This window comes from Lipotes vexillifer, unplaced genomic scaffold (assembly GCF_000442215.2).
Source record: "Lipotes vexillifer unplaced genomic scaffold, Lipotes_vexillifer_v1.1 scaffold935, whole genome shotgun sequence".
NCBI lineage: Eukaryota > Metazoa > Chordata > Mammalia > Artiodactyla > Lipotidae > Lipotes > Lipotes vexillifer.
The window spans coordinates 699649-723278 of NW_006777895.1; the positions used below are offsets into that span (position 1 = coordinate 699649).

The window sequence follows — 23630 nt, forward strand, 5'->3', positions numbered from 1 at the left end:
CCCCCCCCACCCCCGCCCCGAGGCCAACCCCCAACCCCAGGACCTCGCAGCGATTCTCCGCCAAGATGGCGGCAAACCCCAGCACAGTTCCCTAAACATCTCCTTTTATGAAGTACTAATAAATGGATTTGTGCATCAAACACACTTAACATACAGTATAAATTGCATTCTTGTAATCGGCCACATTTATGTCATAGGAATTAATTTAATTTAGTTAATAATTAATTGTGAATATTCACAGTCCTCCCTCAGTAAATGCAGGGGATTGGTTCGAAGACCCCCTCGCATACCAAAATCTGCGGATGCTCAAGTCCCTTATATAAAATGGTGTAGTATTTGCATATAACCTATACTCATCACCCTGTATACTTTAAATCATCTCTGGAGTACTTATAATACCTAATACAATGAAAATGCTAGTAAATAGATGCCAGAGTGCATCAACTTCAAGTTTGGAACTTTCTGAAATGGAAAAAATTGTCTTTTCAATGCGTGGTTGTTGAATCCATGGATGTGGAGCCTGCAGGTACAGAGCACTAACTGTATGCTGTTATATGTATATGGCATATTAAGTATGCCATCTATTTCTACATAATGCCGATAGGTTATAGAGAAATGAATATATGTTATCCTATTTTATTAACCATTTTCTTTTTAATTTTCTATATAGGAAGATGTCTTTGACATGTTGGAGACTTGCAGACTCAGGGGAGGAACTGTACCTTCCAGGGTTGGCTAATTCCTAGTGATAGAAAGCAACCTGCAGAGAACAGCCTTTGATATGCAAACCAATCAATCTAGAGCCCATTCCCCAAACCTCTCCTGGATCAAACTCTCACACACCAATCTAATGTTCTTTTTTCCCTAAGTCACCTGAGGGCCAGATACTGGACAACTAGGCACCACATTTCCATCCCAGAGCCTATTGGAATTATTCAAACTACCCAATCCTAAACTTGTTCAGTTTGCCCTCCCTTTCTCACCCATTCACTCCCACAAAAACCTCAATAAAGGCTCTGGCTCATGCTCATCCCCTTTCTCCTGCCTCCTGACTGACCTTGGTGCTTCCCTATGTGGCCCTGTGTGGTGTGTGTGTCCCCTCCTCTTGGGAACTCTAGGTAAGAAACTCTTCTTTCAAGGCAGATGTCTCCATGTCTGTCATCTTACCATACTTGGCTGGAACAAATCCCAGGTACCTTTTAAAACACCCATATTTCTAACCATTATGAACTTTGGTGTCATAAGTTAAGCATTTTGATGGATGGGTGAGCTTTCTCCTTGTCACCCAGACCTGGCTGTGTTACCTCTTTTGAGCCTCGGTTTATACATTTGCTTAGAGAGGCTAATTGTAATATCTGCCTCGTGAATTCAACCTCATTCCTCCTCCACTTCCAGTCCCCCTAACCAAGGCACATACACCCACACAGTTATAAAGCACTCACACTTATGTGAGATAATGCTTCTTTGGGAGAAGTTTTAGAGTAGCCACAAAAAATTAGCAAATTTGCTTCTCTTTAGAAAAAGATACCATTTTTGTAAGGAACCTTCCCCTCTAGAAATAGATAAAAGTACATGTATTTTGGCAGCATTAACCTGAGGTAAGCGTGCAGCTAGTGAAATATCCTCAGTAGCTTTTTTAACAGTGAGAAATAACAAAGGTGTAAAGTCTTCATATTCATTTCTTTAAGCCAATAATCTTCCATGATGAGATGATTTGTTATTTCTGAAGTGTTTAGGATTTACATGTCTTAGAGGCATTATTCAGTTGGGTTATAAAGATTAGTTCAGAGAGACTAGCTCCAGAATTTTATACTATCTTGTCTATTTTAGATTCAGTGAGTGTCAGGGAGAGTTGGGCTTTTCTAGCCTTCTGTATTCTTCACACAGTGTTACAAATGAGAGGCATATATTGCTGAATAATAATTGTGGTCACATTTTTGTTGTTAATTGCTCAGACTTTTTCTAGTGCTACAATAAAAATATAAAGGTTTAGGTTTAAAAACACATCTTTGCATGCTCCATTCTTATTTCTAAAATGTGATGTGTTTGTTCTTCATTTTGAATATGTAAAGATACTTTGTGTTAAAGTGAAGCTATTATTCATTTATAGAGTAAAAAAATGGTTCATAGTTGTAGTATGAAAGTATAAATCATGATTTAACTTCAGCACTTTTCTTTATAGATTTTATTTTTGTAGAACTTGCATGATATTTAGTTTACTCATATTAAAAAATATGTGACTTTCAAATTATATTCAATTCACTCAGAACTCAACACTTGTTCAATCTATGGACATACCTTTTCTTCTCATCTTCTGTATATTCACACATAAGAATAATCTGTTGACATCACTGGCTGGTTTACAATGTTGGAATCAGATTTTATAAAACACAAGATATCATACCTTATATCACACACTCACATACAACCCAGTTCAGCCTCTGGGCTCCTCAGAAGCTCTCAGTTTTGATAACTAAGATATTGTGGTTGCGCTCTTTATTTTTAATTTACCTGGTGAAGTTCGAGGATGCCTATCATGCCCCAAAATGTCTGCCACAGTTTTTACTTCAGTGAAGAAATCTGTACAGATCAGAATTTAAATCAGAACTATCTGAATCATTTCCCAAGAATTGGGGCCAAGTGAATGGAGTTGCACCTAAGGAGAGGAAATTGTACGAAATCTACTAAAATGATGTAAATGCTCAGAATTTGATCTACTCTCATCTAATTGTTTTTTGTTGCTAATAAGGTTGTATCAATTTCATTTTCAGAATTTTCTCAGAACAAATGAAGTGAAATCTGCATTGTGTGTTTCTAAGGCAGATACAGTCTTTCTAATTAAATGGATATACTCGTTGGTTCTTCCAGCTCACTACACAAAAGATGTGGGTTTTTTCCCTTGTAAGGATCACCAACAACAAACTTTCTATAATGGAAAAAGTAGGAGGGAAACCAAACAAATACGTTTACAAAGGCAGGTTAATTTCTTGTATGTATGACACAAACTCCATGCTGCCCACAATACATTCCTGGACTGGATTTGCTGCATTATATTTTTAGTTCTTTTTAGTTTCTTAGTTGAACAGTTGACCAAACAAAGAAAAACTTTGATCCTCAAGGGCAAGATTGATCATCTAGTAGCTTTTGCTGCTGCATAGTAAAATCTAAGTTTCCTGGAGATATAGCAGAGTTCACAGAGCATAAAAATAGCATTGCCAAATTTCCTCTTCTAATCATTGAACATGTTTTTTCCTCTTTTCCTAAAAGCATTTATAAACAACTAAGTATTAAAGTGAAAAGAGGTGAAAAAAAGAAATTAAAAAATACAAACACATATATCTCAGGTCTTTACATTGTTATTTTGAAGAACATTTGTTGTGAAAATTATGAAATTCTGTTAGATAAATCATATGTTGAATAAATTCAACTTTTTAAAGAAAAAGTAGAATAAAAGAAAAAAGAAAGGCCATGCATTGAAATATATCTGATTTAAAAATAAAATTTAATTAAATATATCACCAATACCCTACCTTTTACTGAATTAAGTATATTGTATTTTTGTTTTAGGAAACATTGTGGTCTCTTAATGTCATGTAAAAATGGCTTGTTTCACAAACTTTGTTAACATTATCCAGTTCAAGCCTTTTTTTCCCACCTAGGCATAATTCTTTCATTTATCCAAGTTTCATAATTTCAAATGAATACTTACTGAAACCGCTGCACGCATCACATGATGCTAGGCACAGAGGGTCTTAGAGTCTGGTGAATAATGAATAGTCCCCTATTTAGAAGCTTACAATGTAGCAGGGAACATGTGCAATAACTAAGGAATCATTTAAAAGTGAGCACATCCTGGAGTGGTAGAGATTGTCCACCTGAGGGTCACTGCAGCACAAAGAGATCTAGCTGAAGGATTTACTGTAGGGAGAATTCTCTCTAGATGGGGATCTCTGGGTTTTGTCAAAAATTATAGGGGCTTCCCTGGTGGCGCAGTGGTTGGGAGTCAGCCTGCCGATGCAGGGGACACGGGTTCGTGCCCCGGTCTGGGAAGATCCCACATGCCGCGGAGCGGCTGGGCCCGTGAGCCATGGCCGCTGAGCCTGCACGTCCGGAGCCTGTGCTCCGCAATGGGAGAGGCCACAACAGTGAGAGGCCCGCGCACCGCAAAAAAAAAAAAAAAAAAAAAAAAAAAAAAAAAAAAAAAAAAAAAAAAATTATATAACGTGAAGAAGAGAAGGAGGCAAATAAGTTTGAATTTCTATGTCTCTCAAAGGGTCAATTTGAAAAGTTCCCAAAACAGCAAAAGCAAAAATTACTCCTGCTTTTAGTCCTTTCTGTGGTTACCTCTGATCCAGTCTGCTAAGCCCAGAGGGCTTTGTGCTTTGTTTGCCTTCATCTTCCCTATCGCTCACATATGTTTGCAGCACGTTTCATCTTTACATTTACTGAGTCACCTAAAATATTTCTGAGAGTCATTTGGAGAGCTACTTCTTATAGGGCACGGATGCTGGGTAGCCTCAGGATCATAGTTCAAAAGCAAGCAGCGCGACTAACTCATCATTTCTTACCCCCAAACTAAGTGGAACGGTTCAAAGCCTCCTGTTTTGCCAGTTTTAACTTTTCGGTTTAGGAATCTGGTGAAAGTCAGAAGTATCATGGTTTTTATGTGTTTTATATCGTACCTAGCATACACTGAAACTTAATAAATGTTAAATAATAAACACAGAACCACATTCATTTCTCTTCTTCCTAAAACATAAGACAAGTCTGTACAAATCCCTACACAGATACAATTGCAGGATTTTTGAGCAACGTTTTTCCTTAAAGTTTAAAAGTGAGAGGAAAGTTCTCCTGTCTAGGTAGTGAATTATTTAACTTCTAGTTCAGGAAAATTTAAAGTTTAAGAAGGCTAGTCTAGAAATCCCTTCTTTGCATATCCAAGCTGTTCATCTCTCAAAAGTCAAAGTGGATGCCAGAATTCCATAGATTTCATTTTTCAAGATGAACATTCATATTTGAACATATTTCAAGCCAGATGGTTTACAGTTCATGTATTTGTTGCTGTTTTCCTGCCACAACAACTAAATATTGAAGACACATATTTGTGATGAGGAGAGTACTTCCAAACCATCTCTCCTGCTGCTCTTTCACATTGCATGCTTCCTAATCCCCTGTGTGCTGCAGGGAAAGTTTCTGAGGCATCAAGCAGTGGATTACATCCATTTGATTTAATAGACAGGGGAGGGGTGAAACAACATAAAACAAGCTTCCTAAAAATAAATATTTTTTTGTAACAGCCATGAATTTTCTGGTAGCAAATAAAAAAGCAAATGAACACCTATTGAAATATTCTGTTTTCATGATCCATTTAGACAAGCTGGAGAGTTTACTTTTAAGCCAAACTGTGGGACTGTTTGATGAGAGTTCAGAAAAGAACAGAAAGATGAAACAAAGATTTTGTATTTTTTTTTTAAATAAAGCCATCAGATAAGAAAATATTAGCTGGAGAAAGCATTGTACATTTGTTCTGAAGGATGCCAATGTCACTCAACAGGCTCGACGGTATCTCTCTTCTAGGATGAAGTGATTTGCTGCTCATTCGTCATCTCATGTGCAATTTGTTATTATTCTGCTCAGCTATCAATATTTGTATTATTACAACATTAAAGATTCATTTTGTTGACAAAGGACTCAGGAAGCTGAACCATAATAATACAAAATTTTTAAAAATGGAAAGTAGAAGAAATAATTGTAAGCACAGAAAAGAGGTATGTTTGCTTGGTAGCTTAACAAAATTTCTATGAATATTCAATAAACACTAAACTAGAAACTGGCAAAAAGGGACAAACCTGTTCACAGTCATCACCACAACCACCATCCAACAACACAGGACATGCACACACAAAAGACTCAGTAATAACTTTTTTTTTGGCCATGCTGTGCGGCATGCAAGATCCCCACCAGGGATGGAACCCATGCACCCTGCAGTGGAAGTGAAGAGTCTTAACCATTGGACTGCCAGAGAAGTCCCAAGTAAAATTTTTTTTTTTTTTTTTTTTTGCGGTATGCAGGCCTCTCACTGTTGTGGCCTCTCCCGTTGTGGAGCACAGGCTCCGGACGCGCAGGCTCAGCAGCCATGGCTCACGGGCCCAGCCACTCTGCGGCATGTGGGACCTTGCTGGACCGGGGCACGAACCCGTGTCCCCTGCATCGGCAGGCGGACTCTCAACCACTGCGCCACCAGGGAAGCCCCCAAGTAAAAGTTTTTAAAAGATGGTCTTCAGAGCTTCATACTTAGAATCAAAATTGCCTAGACTCATCTGGGGGCTAGCCCTACTACCGGCATCTCACAGCAGCTGTGGTCAGGTTCTGTAGCCATTCCAGGGGCCAACCTTGTCCACCAGCATGCCATAGCAGCCATGGCCAGGCTCTGCAGCTGGTCTAGGGGCAGCCTTGCCTATGTATCATCGAAAATATAAAATGTGAGGGAGGGGGAATTAAAAGATGAAGCTTTGGAATTTAATTTTTTTTAAAGTTTATAAAAATGGCAATAAATACATACACATCAATAATTACTTTGAAAGTAAATGAACTAAATTTTCCAATCAAAAAACAGAATGGCTGAATGGATTTTAAAAAAAAGCTATCTATATTCTTTCTACAAGAGAATCACTTCAGTAGAAAAGACACACACAGACTGAAAGTGAGGGGATGGAAAGAGCTAGTTCAAGCAAATGGTAATGAAAAGAGACATGGAGTAGCTATTCATATCAGACAAAATAGACTTTGAAACAAAGACTGTAATAAAAGACAAAGAAAGGCATTATGTAATGACAAAGGGGTCAATCCAGCAAGAAGATATAACATTTATAAAAGTATATGTATCCAACAGATGAGCACCAAGATATGTAAGCAAATATTAATAGACTTAAAGGGAAAAATTGAAAGCAATACAAGAATAGTAGGGGACTTTAACACCTCACTTACATCAATGGATCATCCAGACAGAAAATCAATAAGAAAACATTGGACTTAAACACCACATTAAAGCAGATGAACTTAATAGATATACATAGAACATTCATCCAAAAGGAGCAGAATGTACATTCTTCTCAAATTTACATGGAATATTCTCCAGGATAGATAACGTGTTAGGTCACAAAACAAGTCTCAATAAATCGAGAAGATTGAAATCATATCAAACATCTTCTCTGATCACAATGGCATGAAACTAGAAATCAATCGCAAAAAAGGGAAATGCCACAAAAAATATGGAGATTAAACAACGTGCTACTGTAAAATCAATGGGTAATCAAAGAAATCAAGGAATTTAAAAAATACCTAGAGAGAAATGAAAAGAGAAATATAGCATACCAAAAACTATGGGATGCAGCAAAAATGGTTCTAAGAAGGCAGTTCATAGCGATATCAGCCTACCTCAAGAAACAAGAAAAATCTCAAATAAGCAGTTTAACTTTATACCAGAAGGAAGTAGAAAAGGAATAACAAATGAAGCCCAAAATTAGGAGAAGGGAGGAAATAATATAGATCAGAGCAGAAATAACTGAAATAGAGACTGAAAAAACAATAGAAAGATCAGTGAAACTAAGAGCTGGTTCTTTGAAAAGATAAATGAAATTGATAAGCCTTTAGCTAGACTAATCAAGAAAAAAAGAGAGAGAGAAGACTCAAATAAATAAAACCAGAGATGAAAGAAGAGAAGTAATGACAGATAACACAGAAATACAAAGGATCATAAGAGACTATAAGAACTATTATATACCAAAAAGTTGGACAACAATAAGAAATGGATAAGTTCCTAGAGACATACAATCTTCCAAGACTGTATGATGAAGAAACAGAAAATTTGGATAGACAAATTATTAGTAAGGAGATTGAAACAGTAATCAAAGATCTCCCAAGAAAGAAAAGCCCAGGACCAGACAGCGCCATTGGCAAATTCTACAAAATAATCAAAGAAGATTTAATACCCAACCTTATCAAACTCTTCTAAAATATAGCAGAGGAAAGAAACCTTCCAAACACATTTTACAAAACCAACATTACCCTGATACCGAAACCAGACAAGGATACCACAAAAGAAGAAATTACAGGCCAATATCCTTGATAAACATAGATGCAAAAATCTTCAACAAAATATTAGCAAACCAGATCCAACAACACAGTAAAGGGATCATACACCATGATCAAGTGGGATGTATTCCAGGTTTACAAGCATGGTTCAACATCTGCAAATCAATCAGTGTGATACTCATATTACAAAATGAAGAATAAAAATTATATGAACATCTCAATAGATGCAGAAAAAGCATTTGACAAAATCCAACATTCATTTTGATAAAGCTTCTCAATGAAAAAGAAAGAGGACTTAAATAAAAAGAGAGAAGACTCATAATAAAAGTCATATATGACAAACCCACAGCTACTCAAGGGTGAAAAGCTCAAAGCTTTTCCTCTAAGATCAGGAAAAAGAAAAGGAGGCCAACTCTCACCACTTTTATTCGACATAGTATTGGAAGTCCTAGCCACAGCAATTAGGCGAGAAAAAAATGAAAAGCATCCAAATCAGATAGGAAGAAGTAAAACTGTCACTATTTGCAGATGGCAGGATACTATATATAGAAAACCTAAAGAGTCCATAGAAAAACTTAGAACTAATAAACAAATTCAGTAATGTTGCAGAATACAAAATCAATATACAGAAATCTGTGGCATTTCTATGCACGAATAAGGAAATATCAGAAAGAGAAATTAAGAAAATATTTCCATTTACAATTGCATCAAAAAAGAATAAAATACCTAGGAATAAATTTAACCAAGGATGTGAAAGACCTGTATATGGAAAACTATGACACTCATGAAAAAAACTGAAGAAGACACAAATAAATGGAAAGATATTCCATGTTCATGGATTGGAAGAATTAATATTAAAATGTCCATAATGCCCAAACTAATCTAGAGTCAATGCAGTTGTTAACAAAATGTCAATGGTATATTTCACATTGAAATATGTGAAATATAATTCTAAAATTTGTATGGAGACATGAAAGATCCCAATAATTCTAAAATTTGTATGGAGACATGAAAGATCCCAAATAGTCAAAAGAATCTGCAGAGATTCTAAAGAACAAATGGAGATATCATGCTCCCTGATTTCAAAATATGTTACAAATCTATAGTAATCAAAACCATATTTTACTGGCATAAAAACAGACACAGATCAATGGAACAGAATTGAGAGCCCAGAAGTAAATCCCCATATATATGAACAGTTAATTTACAACTAAGTAGCAAAGAACATACAAAGGAAAGAGGATAGTCTCATCAATAAATGGTGTTGAGAAAACTGGATAGCCACACATGTAAAAGAATGAAACTAGACCCCTATCTTACACTTTACACAAAAATTAACTTAACATGGATTTAAAACTTGTATGTAAGACCTGAAACCACAAAATTCCTAGAAGAAAACATAGGCAGTAACCTCATTGACGTCTGTCTTAGAGGTATTATTATGGATCTGAATCCAAAGGCAAGGAAACAAAAGCAAAAGTAAACAAATGGAACTACATCAAACTAAAAGCCTCTGCAACATATCAAAATGAAGGGGCAACTTATGGAATTGAAGAAATATTTACAAATCATATATCCAATACAGGGTTAATATACAAATATTTAAAGAACGCATACAAGTGAACAACAATAAAACAAACAACCAGATTAAAAAATGGGCAGAGGATCTGAATAGACATTTTTCCAAAGAAGACATACAGATTGCTTATAGGTACATGAAAAGATGTTCAGCATTTCTAATTATTAGGGAAAGTAGATCAAAACCACAATGAGATACCACCTCATGCTGACAGGAGTGACTGTTACTGAAAAGAAAAAAATAACAGATGTTGGAGAGGATGTAGAGAAAAGGAAATCCTGTACTGTTGGTAGAACTGTAAACTGGAAAACAGTATGCAGATTCCTCGAAAAATTAAGAATAGAACTACCATATGACCCAGTAATACCACTTCTGGGAATTCATCTGAAGAACAGGAAAACACTAATTAGAAAAAATATATGCACCCCTATGTTCATAGCAGCATTATCTATAATAGCTACAATGTGGAAACAACCTAAGTGTTCACTGATAGGTGAATAGATAAGGAAGATGTGGCACATATATATAATGGAATACTACTCAGCCATAAAAAAGAATGAAATCCTGCCATTTGTGACAACACAGATGGACCTTAAAGGTATTTGACTAAGTCAAGTAAGTGAGAGATAAAGACAAATACTGTGATTTCATTCATACATGGAATCTAAAAAAAAAAAAAAATGAATGAGCAAACAAAATAAAACATAAACTAACTCATATATACAGAGAACTGACTAGTGGTTACCAGAGCGGAAGTGTGTTGGGGGCAGGGTAATGGGTGATGGGAGTCAGCTGTGTGGTGATGGGTGGTTACTAGACTTGTGGTGGTGATAACTTTGTAGTGTATACAGGTGTCGTATTATAATGCTGTACCCCCCAAACTTATACAATAAAAAAATTGCCTAGAATCATAATACTCAAGAATCCATGTTAGAGGGAAATCTAGGGATCATGTAGATCAACATTCTCACTTTACAAAGGAGAAAACAGAGACAGGGAGCTTAAGGGACTAGTTTAAAGTAATATTGCAGGTTAATAGTAAAAAAGGACGAGAGTCCAGCTGTTCAAGTCTACTGGCTATTCCATTGTATCACTCACTACACCTCTGTTTTCATATCTTTGCAGTCTACAGTATACAGAGGTGAAATAATTAGCGAAAAGCATCAAAGGGCTCATTCCAGGAGCCTGGGCCCTACACAATGGGGCCTGGAAGTGATAATAGGGAGAATGTATTTACTCTCCAGAAGCCTGGAGTGTGGACATTTCCAGAGAGCCTCCCAGGTGCCAGGCATTTCATATATTATGAAACTTAATCCTGCAGACCTATGAGGATGGTATAAGGCATTTTTTACAGATGAAGAGGATATAGCGATGCAAAGAGGCTCAGAAGTCATCCTAAGATCTCCTAGTTAGTAAATATAGCTGAGCTGCACGTGCCTGACCCCTGGTCCTGTGGTCTGCCTGTTACTCTAAAGACAGATGCACAGATGCACTTATGCACTTCCCAAACTACCAATGACAACTTCCCCTATGCGCATGGAGGTTTCTGTTTGACTGGTGTCCACAGCTAGATGCATTTTACAATGGTCTGGCTAATTAACTTGAACCAATAAAGAAAAAGTATTATTCAGAATGACTAAAGCCATTAAGCTGTGTTTTTGGCGCACGTAAAGATGGGATCAGTCATCTAGTGCTGCTCTGGCCTACCTCACTGACAACATAGCTCTTGCGGATTTTATGTCAAAGTTTAAAAGTTGATACTTAAAACCTAAATTTTCCTGGGAAAAGTACAGCTTAATAGGACAATAGTCCTGAAGAAGTGCTTTGTTACTTGTAGATAATTTAAAAATAAAAGTTACTTTTCCCATTGCCATATTTTTAGCAATACTTTTGGCCAGGAGGGGAAAACGAAATTACTCAGAATCCATGTTAGAGTGCCTTTTAGAAGATGGATATTCATTAAGAACAATGAGCTCCTATTAAGTATGTTGAAAATCAGTATTTTGCTCTATTGTCACTTTTGATATCTGGTTCTCCTCTCTGTGTGGCCTCAATCATCGCAGCTGATTTGTGTCAACTGAAGCTGCAGGTGCTACAATGCTACAGTCTCCTACTGTAACTGTTCCTTTGTCAGTTTAAAGTCACTTCCAGGAGGTGAGACCAATGGATCCAAAATCCTGGCTGCACATCATTTGACTGACTGACGCTGGTTGTGAATAAACCCATCTGTTCTTTGTACTTTATCCTTTTTGTAATATAACTTCAATATTCCCTCTTACCCCATCCTGTGTTAGTGGTACAATCTCTTCAGATACCTTCCCACTTATTTCTCCAGGTGGAGCTAGCCTAGCCATATATATTCCACCTATAATGAATACTTTCTTAATTTGCAAGCACTTTTCTTGGTATGATATTATTATCCTAAGAAAGAGGATTTGTCGTCAAGGTGACCAATATGGTGCAAATTACAACCTGGGTTTTCTCAAAACTGATTGGTCACACTCTGACTCTGTTCAGGTGATTTTGTCAGATGACTGCAAAATACCCAATGGTATCTTGACATCGTCCTAATTTTCTTCCTGTCCACATTGTACAGGTAGACCTTGACTACCTATACATTTTCCCACAAGTTTGCTAACACAATATTTTTTCTAACCAACCTTGACTCCACTTCCCTCAACTAGATCTCCTCACTGATCACCATATCCTCATACTCATCAATCACATCTCATACATTCATGGCTCCAAATGATACAAAGGAAAACTGGAGGATGGAAAAAGGGAAGAGATTAGAGGTAAGGCTCGAGGCGGAAGAAGTTTTGTGCAAAGTTAAATCCACGCTGTTCCTGATTATTTTTAGATGATACAGATTTTGAGGATGGGCAAGAAGTAGAACTTTAAAAAGGCACTGAAAAGGAAAAGAATGGATATTCTGATCTACCAATAGAAGCATCAAGGCTGTCTTTAAACCTTTCTTCATTCTTCTCCTGTATATTCTTCCATTTATCCCTCATTTAACAAGTTATTGCATGCTGTGTCCCATGAGTGCCGGGTGGGCCCTGGGGGGCCAAGAGGAATAAGATATAAGCCTGACTTCAAGAAGTTACAGTGCAGCACGCCAGCCATCCCATTCATTCCAGGTCCCTCACTACATGCTTTTATTACATTTTACTTGCATTTTTGCAACAGTCCATAATTGATATCTGTCTGTAGTTATTCTGCTTCCATCTTGATATTGCAATCAAAGTAGCTACCTTTCTAAAGCACAGAGCAAATCAACTGATTGGATGAGGCCCACCTGTATTGTGGAGGATAATCTGCTTTACTCACAGTCTACTGATTTTTTTTTGAGGTTTATTTATATAGTTTTTTAATAGATAGATTTTTTTTTTCTTTTTCTGCATTGGGTCTTTGTTGCTGTGTGTGGGCTTTCTCTAGTTGCAGTGAGTGGGGCTACTTTTCGTTGTGGTGCATGTGCTCCTCATTGTGATGGCTTCTCTTATTGCAGAGCACAGGCCCTAGAGCACGCAGGCCTCAGTAGTTGCAGCGTATGGGCTCAGTAGTTGTGGCTCCCGGGCTCTAGAGTGCAGGCTCAGTAGTTGTGGTGCATGGGCTTAGTTGCTCTGTGGCATGTGGGATCTTCCCGGACCAGGGCTCGAACCCGTGTCCCCTGCATTGGCAGGCGGATTCTTAACCACTGTGCCACCAGGGAAGTCCCAAAGTCTACTGATTTAAATGTTAAATACATCTAAAAAAATACCTTCACAGTAGCATGTAGATTGGTGTTTGACCAAACAACATCGTCACAGCTTAGTCATAGCTTAGTCAAGTTGACACATAAAATTAACCATCACATGCCTCATAACCTTCACCGCCATCAAGGATTAGTTCAAATATGAACACCTCTGGAAGCTTTCTTACCCTGGCATGCCTTCAGCCTAGTGTGGTGAGTGCTAAAAGGTGTTGTAGGTCAAGGAACATTGTTACCACTAGGGAGCAGCAGTCTGCTCATTTTCCCAGCTAAGGAAGAGGGGTTCTCCAAGGAGTTTGCCCTCTGATAAGAGCCTTAAAGTGAAGTGAAATTCAACCAGGAAGAAAGAGATGTAAGAGTTTTCCAGGCAGCGGGAGCAGCAGGTGCAAAAACAGAATCACAAAACCACATGGCTGTGAGGGAATGGCAAGCATGTACAGGGGCAGAGACTGGAGAGGTAGACCAGGGCCAGATCACAGAGGGACTTTGTTAGTTTCCTAGGGCTGCTGTAACAAATTACCACCAGCTGGAAGCTTAAAACAACAGAAAGTTGTTGTCCTACACTGCTGGTGGCTGCCAACACCCTTGGCTCTCCTTGGCTTGGGACTGTGTAATTCCAATCTCTGCCTCCGTCTTCACTTGACCTTCTGCTCTCTGTGTGTCTCTGTCTTCTCCTTTTCTGTCTCCTATGAGGACAGCCCATCATCATATTTAAGGCCTGTCCTGATCCAAGATAATCTCATCTCAGATACTTACCTTTATTATATCTGCAAAGACCCTTATTCTAAATGAAGTCATATTCTGACATTCCAGGTGGACCTATCTTTTGGGGGCAACAATTTAATCCACTATAGCCTTGTAGGAAAAAAATAACAGATTTGGATCTGAGCCTGCTTTCAGGGACCACAGATTCAGATTCCAGGTGGTTAACGTCAGTGAGCTGGGGCCCAAGTTGCCTGCTGTGACCGACCTCATCTGAGAGGAGCAGCCGCTACTCAGCTCCTGAAGGAACATGGGCCAGCATTATTATATCTTTTCAATTTTTGAAGAAAAGTCAGATTTCTAGAATTTTACATAAAATCTCCTTATTTTAAAATTTGGGAACAGATTTAAATGAAAATAAAACCAAGGCTTATATTACAGTATGAGCCCAAGAAATGAATCTGTTGATTGGGAATGGCTCATGGACCCTTGGTTGAGAACCAAGGGGTGATCAGCCCTGTAAAAATGTGAAACACAGGGTACAGGCCCCAGATTGCAGCATCAGAAGATGATCTTGGTGTCAGGGTGGAGGATGGATCTGAGGGAGTGAGCCTAGAAGCCAGAAGGCAAAGTAGAAGGTCATTGCATTAGGCTGGGAGAGAGCACATTCAGTTAATTCAAGGAGTGGCAGCCCTAATGCATCACCGAGCCCCTGTGAACACTTACTGAATGATACAGGAATTAACAGGCATTTAAAAAAACTAGGACATATGAAATAATAAAACCTAAGGAGACAAAAATTTTTTCCTGTAGAATTAAAATATCAAAGAATTCTTTTTTCTCTTTTTAAAAAACTGGATCAACGAACATTCTGCTTTCATTTTCAACTGAAAAATGTAACCATATGCACAACTAATTAAATTAATATAGCTTATTATGACAAAAATAATTTTCTTTTAACTTTGTGGACAGCACCACATTTTATATTAAGCTGCTAATACTCATAACCATATGATTTCAAAATCAGCCAAGCTTGAAAAATTGTCTGTGGCATTCCCTATGATCAAAGCAACCCCAATTATAATATTATATTAACCAAGCTAAAAAATAGTATTACAATTTCTAACCTTTCTCAATGGTAATTAGTCATCTAACTATGTATCCACACTTATTTGATATATTTGCATAGTTAATTAATTATGATTTATTTAAAAGTATTCCATTTGTAAAACTTTGTTCTCCTTACCCTACAAATCAAATTGCCGAGGGATAAATTTAATTTTAAAATATCTTTAAAAAATCGTGTTAAGATAGGTTTAAGACATAAAAGAAGAAAGTGCTGAAAACATGTGGTTCTTTCTCTGCTGAAAAATTAAACGTTTAAGAAGAGATGGGGGCTAAGTTTGAGGAACCTAATAACAAATGCAAATGAGACACTTGAGGAGCTCTGAAGTCTCCTTCAGAACAACAATTAACTAAATAAGGAACTGGAAAAGATAATACCGCTAAACTGTGCCAGGTACACACTCAGAGAAAAAGCTTTCAAACCTGTAGGATCTATTAGCCTGTAGTGCATCAGTGCATCAGCTATAGTCACATGATCTAGAAGGCAGTCCCCGTTGAATCACTGAGAGTAAGTGTCAAGCTCAAGGTCAAATTATTGCAGGACGTAGATTAAAAACTGTCTAAAATGAGTATCAGAAATTAAACTGGATATATACCTGCATGAACTCAAGTGTCCAGGTGAAAAATTCAATTATTCAGATGTTTACAAATATCAAAATATCTGGATGAAGAAAGCTTCCAGATTTCACCTGGATTTTCTGGACTGTGTGAACATATCTGTACAAGTTTAATTTCTGACACTTCTGATCAAGGCTGTGGTGTTCATAAATGCAGGGAACTCCACTACTACTTAAAGTACACAGAAATTTCCACCTAAATTATTTTTAAATATTAAGAAACCAAGTTTATGAGAAAACTCCAGGTAGCAAAATGAAGAGGGCACAGTATGCAGAGAAGCAGTGGTGAGAGGTGGGTTCCAGTGTGGAAACTCACCTCAGGACTTAAAGGTCAGGAAAGATGCCCCACGCATACCCAAGAGATGATACAGGCTCCCTACCCAATGAAAGAAGCTGTGACATAACTGTCCTGTCTGTCAATAAGCACTGAAGATCTTTGCTTATAATCCTGGAAGACAGGAGTTCATACCTTACTGTGGGAGGAGACAATTGCCTTGAGAGTTGGAACCCTAAATTTGTGCTAAAAGGCAATAAACAGAGAGCCATGAATTAACGTGAAAATGGTTCATAACCAGCAAAACTTTTAAGGTCTTGGCAGAGACACTGGAAAATGTCCCATGGAAGGCAGCACTCAACTATTGGGTTTCCTTTAAGATTGAGAGATAACCTTACATAGGGAAATTTTTAGTACATTTAAGGTTCGGTACACAGCAAGACAGTCCATAGACAGTAAATTAGATAATTATCATCTAAATTATTAGGAGTAAAGGAGAAATAACTATATAAAAAGGAATTATTCCAACTGATTTTTAAAAGTAATTGAACTACATTTGAGGTATAAACTGTAAGGACTAAAAGAACTAAAGTATACTTTTATTGGTAATATTACTGTAAGACTGTTGTGTGTATTGAAGGATAAAGAAAATGAACATTTATTTTTGTGTCATTGAGAACCAAGGTTTTCAATGTGGGGAAAAATGATACATATGTGAGCTTAATGAGGATAAATGGAAACTATAATTATGGATTTGAACTAGAAATATCAGTATAACATCATGATATATTTATCTAAAAGGTTATTTTCTAGCTATGCTAATAAAAAAGGCCAGTGGTGGGAACGGGGAGGGGACCAAATGGCAAAGGGGCAATGAACATCTCTTGGCTCAGGTTGTGGTTTCTAAACACCATTTGCCAATAAAAGAAACCACAAATCCATGGAGAAGTGGCTGAGTTCTGGAGCAGGAAATTTACAAGAGCCTGGACTACCTTGCCATGCCAGAAAACAAGGGAACTATCAAAGACTCCAAGTAACATGTCAATGAGACTTCAGAGCCGAACTGAGAAAGTTCCCACAGGCCAGAGATGGAACAATTTGAGGACCAAGAAAGACAGCACATATCAAATACATTTAAAGGCATGAGTTCATAAAGATATTAAAAGGAAGCACGTCCTTCGTCACCTTTCAAAGCTGTTGGGACATCAGCTCATTTGAAACCTGTTAAAAGGAAAGAGTCAACCATTTTTACATTTTTATCCTTTCTGTTTGAACTGTCCCTAGGGTAACCAAATAATTGATGAAGAAAAATTCTCTTTCTAGGAGGGCTGATTTCAAGCTTATGACGGCAAAAGGAATAATAAAATTTTAGAACTATCATTTGGAAACGCAACTTGAATGGACTTAGGCAACTTTTATCACTAGTCGATAACATCAAAAAAAGAAATTCAACCAGGCATTATGAATCTCTTCATGGTCCATAACATTATAAAGTATTTTTGCAGAGCAAAATATTGAATATGATCAGGTTTCTAGATCTAACCACCAATTTTCAGAGAATAGTGGGTATAGAAGAGTATAAAATACTCTATTATTTAAAATAATACCTGGAGGCATTTAGCAAATTCCAGACTAAGAGGTGCTCTGTAGGACAACCTATTCAGTTTCTTCAGACAACAACATGAAAGTTAGAGGAAATCTATATATCAAAATAGATTTAAGACACATTAGCCAGTTGCAGTGCATGGACCTTAATAAACAACTGAAAATAAAACTATAAAAAATTATGAGACTGTAAAGAAAATTGAACACTGAGTGGATCTGGTGATATCAAATATATATATATATATATATTTAATCTTTAGGTATGACAATGTTATGGTGATTACATTTAAAAAAGAGTCTTTATCATTTAGAGATATATATTAAAGTATGTGTGGATGCAAAGATATAATGTCTGAGATTTGTTTAAAAATAATCAAGGGGTAGGAGAAAGTGGATGGGGGGTAACAAATGAATAAAGACTGGCTGAGAGTTTATTATTTTTGAATCTAGGACAAGTACATGGGGGTTCCTAATATTACCCTCTCTAATATTTAACAAAATAAAGAGTTCTAGAAAAAGAAATAATAGAAAAATGCGAAGGAGACTTTAAAATAAATGTTTAAAATAGAGAGTTAAGAGAGGAAGACGATCATTAAATAATAGCATGAAATAATGAAAGATAGTGAAACAAAATAGTAAAGACAAAACAGAAGCAATGAACCCAACAACACAGATTTTTTTAAAGCATCAGAGTATACTATGAATAACTCTCTAAAATTTTGAAAAAATAGATAAAACATATGACTCTCAAGAAAAATATACATTAGTGCAATGTACTCAAGGAGAAATAGAAGACCTGAGTAGAAAAGTAATTATTAAAGAAATTAATTAATAGTCAAAATCCTACCCTGTCCTTTCCCAAAGCAGTGATAGGACAAAGGGCCCGGGAAGTTTTAGAAGAAAGTTTTATGGAAACTTTACAAGAGATGTCTCTCTTATAAAAACAATTCTATGCTAGTATAATCTTGATAGCCAAACTAGATAAAGTACAAGAAAAGAAAATTATAGACAAATTTTGTTTTGAAACTTGATGTAAAATTCCTAAGTAAGATATTAGCAAATTGACTATAAGTGTATAGAGAAAAAATTGTTACGACAAACTACTGTTTATTTAAGGAATTCAAGAATGTTTTTTAAAAAAATTAGACATCTCTAAATATTATTCACTGTGTTAACAAATTCAGATCAAAATCAATAGAACTGTCTCAACGGTTGGAGAAAAATTATTCTATAAAAGTCAATATTCATTTATGATGAAAGCTCTTATTAAACTATGAATATGAGATAGAGTTCTTAAACTAAAGAAGGGCATCTAACAAAAAGGTTATAATGAACCTCAGACTTAATGATAAAACTTAAAAGCGTTCTCCATTAGTGTACTTTATAAAAAAAAGATGCTCGTTATAATCATCCAACCTTGTTCTCGAGGACCTAACCAAGAAGATAATACAAGAAATAGAACTACAATTTATAGAATTATAAAGAAAAAGGCAGACTGCAAATGATTATTTACATATATGGTCCAAGAGAATCAGAAATTATAGTGACTAAAAGATTTTAGGAAAGTTGGTATATAAAAGATGAACATACACAATTAATAGATTTTCTATTTCTAAAATACAATCGATAAAATCCTATTCACAATGGCAATAACACTTATGTGGTAGCCAGGAACAAATTTAGCAAAACATATGTTATATTGTTATGGAAAGAATTACAAAACTTTGAAATGTAAACATTGAAATCAGCTTAAAGTAATAAACAATGTATCATTTTCATGAATGAGAAGACTCACAATAATGAAGATGCCATTTCCCCACCAAATCAATTTTTAAATTCAATGCAATTACATTAAAATCTCATAACTAAGTTTCTGGAATTTGAGAAAGAGATTCAAAAATTAAAATGGAAAAATAAAAAATTGAAAAATAAGATAATTCTAAAAGCAAAATTAAGCAAAGGTAATAGGCACAAAGAAAGGACAATTATTCTAAGTACCAAGATAATATAAAGCTTAATTAAAAAGATGATACAATATAAAATGATGTGGTTTTGGAATAAGAACAAATTACTGAATGGAACAGAATATAATGTCTAGTAGTGGATTTATCTTATGTGGGAACTTATATGAGAGGTGCCGTTACAACTCAGTGGGCAGAAGATGGACTGTTTAATACGTGATAAGGAGATAAATGGCTTTCAATAAGGAAAATATAGAATTGGTTCCCTTTTTCACTCTATCTATACAAATGAATTCTGTGTGGATTAAATGCGTAAAGATTAAAACCAAAAATTTGAAACTATTAGAAGAAAATACAGGAGATAGATTTATCACCTGGGAATAAAAAAGGATGTCTTAAACAAGGTACAAAAAAAGGAGATTTATAAATTTGACCACATCAAAATTAAAGCTTTAATTTATACAATAACAAACATAATATGTAGTTAAAGGAGTGTGAAAACTGAGAAAAAATGTTAACATATATTAATGCTATATAATTAATACCTTTAATATAAAGATAGAAGGAAATCCTAGAAATCCATAAGAAAGAGACAGAAAACTCTCTAGAAAACTAAACACATGAATCTGGACAGCAATGAGAAGAGGAAATCAAATTGGTCAACACACCTATAAAAGGAAATTTAACTTTATTAATAATTTGAGAAATACAAACTGAAGAAACAAAGAACCCTCTCTGACACATTCGATTGGCAAAAATTAAAACGCCAGAGTATATTGAGTTGGCAAGGATTAAGGAAAAGGAATTCCCCCAACCATTTAACTGTTAAAACCACTCTGGAAAGGCTTTGAGTAGTACGTAGCTGTCTGGAATATTTGTACACCCTACCACCTAGCAACTCTGCTAGGTACCTGCCTTAAAGAAGCTTCACACATGTATCCAAGGAGATAAATACAAGAAGATTGTTGCACGCGCAGGCTCAGCGGCCATAGCTCACGGGCCCAGCCGCTCCGCTGCCTGTGGGATCCTCCCGGACCGGGGCACGAACCCGTGTACCCTGCATCGGCAGGCGGACTCTCAACCACTGCGCCACTAGGGAAGCCCTTGTTGCATTTTTTTAAAGAAATAAATTTTAAACCACCTCATGTCTACAACTAGGAGAATGTATAAAAGGCACTTGATTCTGAATTTTGTTTGCTATTATGATTCTTAGTATTACCTTTATCACTCAATCAAATTTGTCTCTTGCCCTGTGTTTTGTCATGGATTTGGGGTACAAAATTATGTGACCTCCCCATCTTCAGTGATTTTCTGTGATTGCATTTCTCTATGTTCTTATGGATCCTTAACTAGGAAAAAAATTGACCAGAAATTAAAAATGACAAAGTCTTGGTTTTGGAGGATGGCCCTCAGTAGCAAACAAAGACTCAAGAGAAAGAAGAAATGTATGGGGTGGATGGAGGAGGATTTGACTGGAGAAACATTTGGGATGGAGAATGATTGGGAGCTCAGTGGGAGCTGGGGAATATGGAGGGTTGTGTGAACTGATTTGAAAACCACAGGCAGCATCCTTCCGGTACTAAGTTCTAGGTCAAATTTTTAAATTTTCTGTTTGAAATTTAAAAAAAAGATTGAGAAAATATTTTATAAAATACCGTATTATCTTCATTAAAAATATTTTTAAAAAACATATATAGCCTTCTAAATACAGTCCTGTTGTTACTTTGGGGCACAGATTCTGTGAGACTATTTTCTTCTTTTATGATTATATGTTAATTACATATTCTGATTACATTACATAGTGATTACATTCCCTTGCTTCAGTCTTTCCAAAGGCAGCATTTTAGATAATCTTGAAATAGTCTTTCAAAAATTATCTTTTAATAAAAGAAAAGAAGCATAACCAATTATAATTAAGTGTTCAAGAGGTAACAATATTTTTTTCTTTGCAAAAATAAGTTCTGGGAAATTTGTGCAGCCTTGTGTTCTGAGAGGCTAAAAAACCCTATAGCAACTGAAAAATGACATTGTTAAATAAATGAGGTGCAAAATTTGATTTACTTTAATATTGTTATAGTCTGGTGGGGAAAATCCACAATATTCTTCTTCCTGTCACTTGCAAATTAAAAAAGTATCCATTGTTTACTTAGCCCCTAAAATGCTGTGGCTGTCAATGCGACTGTAGATGCTGTGATTGACCTAGGCTCTTCCATGTTAGGGAACATGCGAATACTGCACACATAAACACACATGCTAACATATTTCTGTCTACTCCTTGAGGACAGATGTGATTTGTATGTGTGTGTGCCATGAAATGAATTTTAGTTACAATGAGTTACAATTTAGGGCGGCTGGTGATACTCTTCCACTCACCTGTCTTGAATAATTTATAAATTTTCACTTACGTGCAAATTTAGGACTCTCTATCATGCAGATCATTTAGGAGAAAATTTTTAACTTCTGGTAATTGCTCTACTAAATCATTATTTAAGTTTATGTCATCACATCCATTCGGTTTTGGGTCACTTAGGAAGGTAGAATAGAAGTGCCATTCAGGTTCTGTGTTAGTTTAAGCAAAATTAATTATCTGTCTAGTGGTTTATCTGGATTGTGTTGGACCTGCTAATTAAATTTCTGCAGTCTAGAGTTAGCCAAGTAAATGATGTAGCGATAACTTTGGAAATTAACAACATAGTACTTCTGAATGTTCTAGTAGAACCTACAATAGAGTTGGTTTGTGTTGTTAGTCTTAAATTTTCACTTCTGGTTTTTTGATTTTGTCTGTATAGCCACAAGAATGAATTATTTGGTTATTCTGTGTTGTCAGCCACAGTGCTTTTGTGGTGGGATTGAGCAGGTTAGGCATACAGGAAACTGGAATCAACAGACTGGGTTCCTGTGAAACCTGGCTCTGCTCTTACCAGCTGGCTAATGTTGGCTAAAGTCCTAACCTTCCTGAGCCTCAGTTTTCACAGCCATATAATGGGGATGATTATCATACTCATATTCACAGGGTGATGGTAAGGATACATTAAGATGGTGTACATCAACTCCTGGGCACAGTGCAGCATAAACACATAAAACATATTAGTTATTATTACTCAAAGTCCCTGCCATGCAACAGGATTCTACCCATTTCTTTCATGAGATAGCCAGAAGGCTTGTGATTCGTTTCTTCCTTGTTGCCTATGACAATGGTCCTTAAACCTGGCTGCAAATTCGAATCACTTTTGAAGCTTTAAAACAATATTAATGTCAGATCTATTTCAGATCAACTGGATAAGAATTTTGGCACAGTGTCATTATTTCTTAAGCTATCTTGAAGTGATTCTAATTAGCAGGCAGTGTTGAAAGCTCCTGGCAAATGAAATCTTTCTTTAAAGAAAATTCTGCTCTTGGCTGTGTGGAGATGCAGGGGTGGGCATAGAGGGATGTATCTCTTTCATTTCACCAAGAAGCACCTAAGAATATAGCCCATAACCTTGCTTTCATTGTTTCACCTGCCATTCTCTTTTCTAGCTGTTGCAGGTAGGTTTCTACCCTTGCCAGGGCATTGCTGATGGCTTTCTCATTGCAGGGTCTACTTACCTATGTCATTGACTACTCTCTCCTTCCTTTCTTCCTCCTCCTTGACTTTATTGTCAGCCTCATATGTTCCCATTGTATTTCTCCCACTTGTTCCTTCTGCTTTCCTTCATGAACTCTTCTTTGTCTATCCTGATCAACATCACATCAAATGTTGGTTATCTCAAAGGTTTTATTCTCGACCCTTTTTTCTTCTCAAGCTTCATGTTTTCCATCAGCAATCTCAACCAGACCCATAGTTTCACCCTAATGATGATGAACCCCAAACTATTTCTAGTCCAGAACCTCATCTTGAGCTCTAGACTTTGAATTACCAAGTTTGTAGTTGTTTTTGTTT

The 23630-nt window shown here is 36.4% G+C and overlaps 1 pseudogene; it reads right to left on the minus strand.

Annotated features, from left to right (window-relative positions):
- The window catches only part of LOC103085490 (BTB/POZ domain-containing protein KCTD5-like), a 24100-nt pseudogene extending 731 nt beyond the window's left edge, over positions 1-23369 (minus strand).
- Positions 23370-23630: the final 261 nt, after the last annotated feature.